The 8,236-nt window shown below is 51.8% G+C and overlaps 1 long non-coding RNA gene across 1 annotated transcript; it reads right to left on the reverse strand.

Annotated features, from left to right (window-relative positions):
- Positions 1 to 1,153: 1,153 nt before the first annotated feature.
- LOC116477656 (uncharacterized) lies at positions 1,154 to 8,229 on the reverse strand. Its single transcript, XR_009208793.1, has 3 exons — positions 8,021 to 8,229; positions 5,975 to 6,159; positions 1,154 to 2,039 (listed from the first exon to the last, which is right to left on the reverse strand). It is a non-coding gene; the product is annotated as an uncharacterized LOC116477656 (long non-coding RNA).
- Between the last annotated feature and the right edge of the window lie 7 nt (positions 8,230 to 8,236).

Genomic DNA, 8,236 nt, shown 5'->3' on the forward strand with positions numbered 1-8,236 from the left:
CACCCTGGCTGGAGTGCAGTGGCGCGATCTTGGCTCACTGCAAGCTCTGCCTTCCGGGTTCAAGTGATGCTCCTGCCTCATTCTCCCCAGTAGCTGGGATGACAGGTGCCCGCCACCACACCAGCCTAATTTTTGTATTTTTAGAGGGGTGGAGTTTCACCATGTTGTCCAGGCTGGTCTTGAACTCTTGACCTCAGGTGATCTTGAGCCTCAGCCTCCCAAAGTGCTGGAATTATAGGCGTGAACCACCGCCCCCGGCTGAAGTTGGATTTTTAAATTGCTTTTTTTTTATTGTTGAGGTTTTTTTCTTATCTCCAAGGGACTCTCCTGGCACTTCTACCTCCTAGAGTTACTTCAGTGTGTAAAGTTTGAATTATTTTGTTCTTGTGGGCAGAAGTGGGAATGATGGAATATCCTCACAGAAAAGGCAGTGAAGTTCGGAGTATTGCTTAGAAAACAGGGTCACCAGCGCATTATGTGGCGTGTTCATCCCCACGCTGTGTGTCACAGGCTAGGGTGGCGTGTTCATCCCCACGCCGTGTCACAACAGGCTAGGGCACTTCACGATGTCACTACTTGTTTTTCTGATGTTCCAAAAGGAATGTAACTTGTTTTCATGTTTTTCCATGGTGTATGTGAGATTGATGCTGCGGTCTTACGGACTCACACCCCCGTTCCCACTCTCTGCAATATGGATCAGGCAGCGTTTCTGATAGGATGTGAAATGGACTCTCCTCGGGTGGGTCCAGCAGGGGCCCTGCCCACCAGAACACAGTCCGTGCTGCGCTGCGCTAGGGAGCTTGCCCTCAACTCTCCTTCGTGTAGGGTTCCCACAACAGAGTCCTAGTTCCCTGAGGTCTTTAAAAACAAAAACAGAACGTTGTGTGTGAAGATTCTAGGAGGGGAGGGGACCAGCAAACTTGAGACAGGGGCCTCCTTCAAGGAGCCCTCAGATGTGAGGAGGGACTTGAGTGACGCTGTGGTGTCAGGTGTTCTGAGCTCACTGACCAGAAGGTCCAGGTGAATCTCGTCATCCAGTGACCTCAGGCTCTCACAGGATCCTGAGGGAAATGTGTTAGAGGGTCTGGAAAAATCAGTGCTTTTGAGTTACTTGTTTTTATTAAAAATTTCCTCACAAAAGAGAGTCCTCAAGTTGTGGCTGTTCTTGGGAAAGGGGTCACCGTGTCTGACGAAGTGTAACTTTAAAAAAGCACGTTGATTTTTTACAAATGTAAGTGTGCTTGGGAATTCCTTAAATTTTGTGCAATAAACTATTTTTTGGTAAAGATTTTCATATTCATTGGAAGCTTCATTTTAATATTTATATTTTGTCATTTGGGGAGTAACTTTTTAATCTCATGTTATTACACACTCTGTTCAACACGTGCTTTAAAAGAGAATTCTACTGTCCTGCTGGTTTCAGGCAGGAGTGAAGCAAACTTCTGTGGCTTGAGACCACGGCAGACGCGTGGCACCGCCTGCTCCGTCCTTGGCCCACGCTTCGCTTCGCCCGTTGCCATTTGCCAGAAATACAGAAGGAGGGGGAGCAAGCTTCCCGGTGAACCAGGGGAAGGATGGTGACGGCTCTGTGGCACCTCCTCAACTGGGTCTTATCATCTAGGTGCCGCCCTCTGCTGGGCCTCCCCGGTGACAGTGGGGTCATGACTCTCAGACCTCAGCAATGTGACTTCCCAGATTCTCGTCTTTTTCATCCATACTTTGATTTTGGTCATTAAGAGTTAACCAGGAGGAAGCTGGGCGTAGTGGCTCACGCCTGTAATCCCAGCACTTTGGGAGGCTGGGGGTGGGGCGGTGGGGGGGGTCACCTGAGGTCAGGAGTTCAAGACCAGCCTGGCCAACATGGTGAAACTCCACCTCTACTAAACAAAAAATTAGCCTGGACGTGGTGGTGGGCACCTGTAATCCCCTCTAGTCAGGAGGCTGAGGCAGAAGAATCGCTTGAACTCTGCGGGCAGAGGTTGCAGTGAGCCGAGATCGCACCACTGCACTCCAGCCTGGGTGACAGAGCGTGACTCCGTCTAAAAAAAAAAAAAAAATGAGTTAACCAGGTACAGAGTTTTCAGTTAGATGTTACTAGAAGCCACCATGCTTTAAAAAGTACAGAAAAGCAGCAGGAAGTGGTGGTCGCTGGGCTTGGCCCTGTGGGATTAATGCACTTTTTCCTGTGAGTGTTACCAGCTTCTGTACCTAGGGAATTGCTACACAGATCAGAGTAAAAATTCCCTGACCACCTTCTGTGGCCTTAACTTTCTGAAATATTAAGGATATAATTTTTTTTTGCCTATAGTAACCCTTAAGGGGACATGTATGTATCTGAACTTTTTCCTTTTTCCATGGAGTTGCTACGTGTTTGCAGGCACTGCACTGACAGGTGTATTTTAAGCTGTGTCTGTCTCAGCAGCTCGAAGCTCCACGCTGCATCCTGCTAGAGCTCAGCAGTGGGTGTCAGGAGTGGTTTTGGCAGAGATGGATGGGTCACTTCTTCCTGGCTTAGAGTGGTGGCAGGTACTGTCAGGAATTTGGGTTGAGTGTAGGACAGAGGATGTATCGCTGATGGGAGGCTCAGGATTTTTTTTTTTTTTTTTTTGAGACGGAGTCTCACTGTCACCCAGGCTGGAGTGCAGTGGCACGATCTCGGCTCACTGCAAGCTCCGCCTCCCGGGTTCACGCCATTCTCCTGCCTCAGCCTCCTGAGTAGCTAGGACTACAGGCTCCTGCCACCATGCCCAGCTAATTTCGTATTTTTTTAGTAGAGGTGGGGTTTCACCATGTTAGCCAGGATGGTCTCAATCTCCTGACCTCGTGATCTGCCCGTCTCGGCCTCCCAAAGTGCTGGGATTACAGGCGTGAAGGAGGCTCAGGATTTAAAAATCACCAGGTCACTCGGAAATCTGAGACCTCAGGTAGTATTAGGAAGCAGGCCAGGCGCAGTGGCTCATGCCTGTAATCCCAGCGCTTTGGGAGGCCGAGGTGGGTGAATCACTCAAGGTCAAGAATTTGAAACCAGCCTGGCCAACATGGTGAAACCCCATCTCTACCAAAAATACAAAAATTAGCTGGGCGTGGTGGCGGGCACCTGTAATCCCAGCCACTCAGGAGGCTGAGGCAGGAGAATCGCTTGAAGCCGGGAGGTGGAGGCTACAGTGAGTGGAGTTCGTGCCGTTGCACTCCAGCCTGGGCAACAAACTTGAGACTCGAGATAAAAAAGCAAGAAGCAGATGATGGGGGAAACTAAGATGACTATTTACACTCCTGCCGTCTAGCCTGATGGATAAACATGACAGTTGCTGGCAGCGTCCCCAAGCCTTTCCGAGATGACGAGAGCAGTTCCCAGCACTTGGTGGCGTCTACAGTCAGGAGCATTTGTTGAAATTTGGCGGCCTCTACACATGCTTCCGTCTGAGGGTGAATGTTGCAGGTTGCGATAAAAAGCATACTTGGGCAGTGGCCTTTCTCCTGGACACAGGGTGATGTTAAACTGCTGCTGGGCCGCCTCTGCCCATGTTTGCAATGCCCTCTACCCACCTATGTGTGTGGGGGGTCCTACAGTCCTCTCCCTGGCAGTGCCCTCTGCCCACCTGTGTGTGTGTGGGGGGATCCTACAGCCCTCTCCCTGGCAGTGCCCTCTGCCCACCTATGTGTGTGGGGGGTCCTACAGTCCTCTCCCTGGCAGTGTCCTCTATTCACCTGTGTGGGGGGGTCCTACAGCCCTCCCCCCGGCTCCACCACTTGCTGCCGGCGACCTTCGCAGTGTCCACGTCTCTAAGGTCTGACTCCATCTGAAGTGAGGGCTGAAGGTGGCGGAGCCTCTGGGAGGCGTGAAGGCCGATCGTGGGCGCCCGAGGCAGCTGAGGGCTGGCGATGCCTCCGTTACTGATGAGGTGGGAACCTCTAGCCCCAAAGGCAGCATGTCCCTGGCAGCACCTGGGGAGGCAGCTCTGGGAGCACCACCAGGACGCCCATCTCCGCGGCCCTCGGCTAGGAATTTGCAGGAGATTGCTGGGCTTTTCTACACATCGTCAGGGTTGGATTCCACCTTCACATGAAATAGATATATTTTGAGCTGGGCGCGGTGGCTCACGCTTGTAATCCCAGCACTTTGGGAGGCCGAGGCGGGCGGATCACGAGGTCGGGAGATCGAGACCACGGTGAAACCCCATCTCTACTAAAAATACAAAAAATTAGCCGGGCGTGGTGGCGGGCGCCTGTAGTCCCAGCTACTCGGAGAGGCTGAGGCAGGAGAATGGCGTGAACCCGGGAGGCGGAGCCTGCAGTGAGCCGAGATCGCGCCACTGCACTCCAGCCTGGGTGACAGAGCGAGACTCCGTCTCAAAAAAAAGAAAAAAAAAAGAGATATATTTTGAGATGGTGTTTCACTCTGTCTCCCAGGCTGGAGTGCAGTGTCTCGATCTCAGCTCACTGCAACCTCTGCCTCCCAGGTTCAAGTGATTCTCCTGCCTCAGCCTCCTGCCACCACGCCCAGCTAATTTTTGTATTTTTAGTAGAGATGGGGTTTCACCATTTTGGTCAGGCTGGTCTGGAACCCCTGACCTCAGGTGATTCACCTGCCTCTGCCTCCCAAAGTGCTGGGATTACAGGCGTGAGCCACCGCGCCTGGCCCACAGTGAAATATTTTTGAGTGTCATGTCTAAATGCCCTGAGACCCACAGAAGGACAATCTTGTCTCTGCTCACGGAGCCTCCCACAGCACTTCAACTGTTGCAAGATTTCCTTCTAAGCGTTAAATGTGCATGTCTGGAGACTGGCTAGATACGTCAAGTGTATCTTCCCAATGCTTTCAAAAATGCCCCATCTTCACCCAGAAAATAGACCCCCCCTGCCACCTGCCTGTCCCTGCAGCTGGGCGTCTGATGGTCATGGCCACAGCTCCCCTGCCGCCCTCATTCCCCTGCATCAGCCCAGGTCCCACCAGGTTCTAGAGCCTGTAAGTTTCCCCTTAGGGCTGTTATCTCCACCTGAGGGCCTCTGGCATCCTGCGGTTGCCATCCCTGCCCCTGCATTTCCTCTGCTGAACCACTTGGCCTGGGCTGTCTTCCTGACTAGACCCTACTGTATGTAACATATGGCTGGGTTTCTACAAGTGCTAAATAGCCGTTGATAACAGACTTAATGGACACACAGCCTTTAAGGAAATCCAATTAATATTGAAAAAGAAGGGGAAGAAAAAAAAATTAGCTACTCCCTGCTCATCTAGGGCTTTTCCCAGAACATTGGGAGTAAATCCTCGAGCTGTGAGACTTCAGCTTCCACTCAGTCCCTGGGGCTCACGTGGCCCTTTTGTGATCTGGGATTCAGCTTCCACTCAGTTCCTGGGGCTCACACGGCCCCTTTGTGATCTCGGATCAGAAATGAAGTAGAAGTTAAACTACAACTAGGAATAAAATCAGGGCCGGGCGTGGTGGCTCACGCCTGTAATCCCAGCACTTTGGGAGGCCGAGACGGGCAGATCATGAGGTCAGGAGATCGAGACCATCCTGGCTAACACGGTGAAACCCTGTCTCAACTAAAAATACAAAAAATTAGCCGGGCGTGGTGGCGGGCGCCTGTAGTCCCAGCTACTCGGGAGGCTGAGGCAGGAGAATGGCGTGAACCCAGGAGGCGGAGCTTGCAGTGAGCCGAGATCGCGCCACTGCACTCCAGCCTGGGCGACAGAGCAAGACTCTGTCTCAAAAGAAAAAAAAAATTCAGAACGGCTCTCAGAAAAGGCCGTTGATTCTACTAAGTTTCATTTTGTTCATTCACCGGAAATCCACTTCTACCTGCAGGAGTTTACATCTCAAATTTTTTCATTTCTACCTAAAGTTAAACAGTGGCTAATATAGGGTTGGCTTCTGAACAGTGGAGTTATTCTCCATGTTTTCCTGTGATTGTTCCTTTCTCATTTAACTGGGAGTTGATGCATTAGAGGGGGGGTGGGACCCTGGCTGCTCACCTGGATTCCACAGAAGTCCTGGTGTCAAGGCTGGTGGAGCTGCTGCACCAGAGACCCTCAAGCATGAAAACAGGATTGACCAGGACAGCTTCACGGTGCCGAGAACAAAAGTGCCTTCATCTCCGCCAATCCACAGCGTCCACCTGCCCGATAACAGCTCTCCCGGTCCCACCTTCCATCCCGCTCTGAGGTGAGCGGGGAGAGAAAAGACAGGAATGCGCATTGTGGGCGCTCGGGCTCCGTCCATCGGCACTCGCATGAGGCTGGCTCCGTGGCCGCGTCCGTCACCGTCCATCCACTCTCCGCTGCCTTTGCTTAGTCACGTGGCCGCTGGATGTGTTCAGGAGACGGCAGCATCTCCACTGCCCACTGAGAGCTTCTGTTATTAAGAAGCTCTTAATAACTTAATGGAGAGTGGATGCTGGGTGTCAACAGTTGACTACAGCTGACCATTTAACAAATCAGCTCTAAAGCCCTTCATGTATGGAGGCTCCGTGACAAGGACTTATGTAATTACCTTTTTATGTGTGTATGTATGCACTTGTTTATTTATTTTTGAGACAGGGTCTCTCCCTCCCAGGCTGGAGGGCAATGGTGCAGTCTTGGCTCACTGCAGCCTTGACCCCCCAGGCTCAAGTGATCCTCCCTCCTCAAGGCATGTGCCACCACGTTCAGCTAATTTTTTAAATTTTTAGCACAGACGGTATCTCGCCATATTGCCCAGGCTGGTCTCCACCTCCTGGGCTCCAGCGATCCTCCTGTCTCGGCCTCCCAAAGTGCTGGGATTATAGGCGTGAGCCACCGTGCCCAGCCTTCTTGGGCCTCTTCTAAGGGAAGTATGTAAGGCTCTGTCCCGTGACCTATCACCTCCCACAAGCCCCACATCCTAATACCATCACCTTGGGGGTCAGGGTTTCTTTTTTTTTTTTTTGAGACGCCATTCTCTTGCCTCAGCCTCCCGAGTAGCTGGGACTACAGGCGCCTGCCACCATGCCCGGCTAATTTTTTGTATTTTTTAGTAGAGACGGGGTTTCACCGTGTTAGCCAGGATGGTCTCGATCTCCTGACCTCGTGATCTGCCCGCCTCGGCCTCCCACTGGGATTACAGGCGTGAGCCACCGCGCCCGGCCAAGGGGGGTTAGGGTTTCAACATACGAACGTTGGGGACAGACATTAAGAATGAAGCAGAGGTATACGTTTAACTTTGAAAGAAACTGCCTCACTATTTTCCAAAGTGGTTAAACTCAGTGTTTGCTCTTGCCAGCAAAATTTGATATTGCCAATTTTTAAATTTTAGCCATTCTGGTGGATTTCAAGCAGCATCTCATCATGGTTTGAATTTCCATTTCACCCATCTTCAAATTTACTGACCCTTTCTTCTGTAGTGCCCAACCAACCATTAGTACTATCCAATGATATTTTTTAAGAGATGGGGTCTTGCTGTGTAGGTCAGGCTGGCGTGCAGTGGCTGTTCGCAGGCGAGATCACGCTCCCGGCAGCCTCGAACTCCCGGACTGAACTGCCATCGCCCCTCACCCTCCAGAGTTGCTGGGACTACAGACCTGAGCCACCTCGCTCAGATCAATTATGTTTTTAACCAGGAATATCAATTATATTTTTCAGGTCTTTCATTTTCATTTAATAATATCTAAATTAGGCGGGGCACGGTGGCTCACGCCTGTAATCCCAGCACTTTGGGAGGCCGAGGCTGGTGGATCACTTGACATCAGAAGTTCGAGACCAGCCTGGCCAACATGATGAAACCCCGTCTCTACTAAACATGCAAAAATTAGCTGGGCGTGGTGGTGGGCACCTGTAATCCCAGCTACCTGGGAGGCTGAGGCAGGAGAATCGCTTGAGCCCAGCAGGCGGAGGCTGCAGTGAGCCGAGATAGCGCCATTGCACTCCACCTAGCGACAGAGCAAGACACCGCATTAAAAAAATAAATAAATAAAAAATCTGAATTACATACAGTAAAATCCTCCTCTCCTTTTTCAAGACAGGGTCTCACTATTAGGTTAGTGCAAAAGTAATTGCGGCTTTTACCATGACTTTCAAAATATTTGCCCAGGCTGGTCCCGAGCTCCCGGGCCGTGGGGATCCTCCCGCCTCGCCTCCCAAGGCGCTGGGACTCCGGACGCAGCCGCCGCGACCGGCAAAATCCACACTTTCGACTGCGCGTCAGGGCCGCTTGGTGAAGGAGCGGGAAGCTCCGGCGGCCTCCCCAGCGCCGGCCGCCCGTTCTGCGGGTTCGCAGGAAAG

This window comes from Hylobates moloch, unplaced genomic scaffold (assembly GCF_009828535.3).
Source record: "Hylobates moloch isolate HMO894 unplaced genomic scaffold, HMol_V3 SCAFFOLD_12, whole genome shotgun sequence".
In the NCBI taxonomy this organism is placed as follows: Eukaryota; Metazoa; Chordata; class Mammalia; order Primates; family Hylobatidae; genus Hylobates; species Hylobates moloch.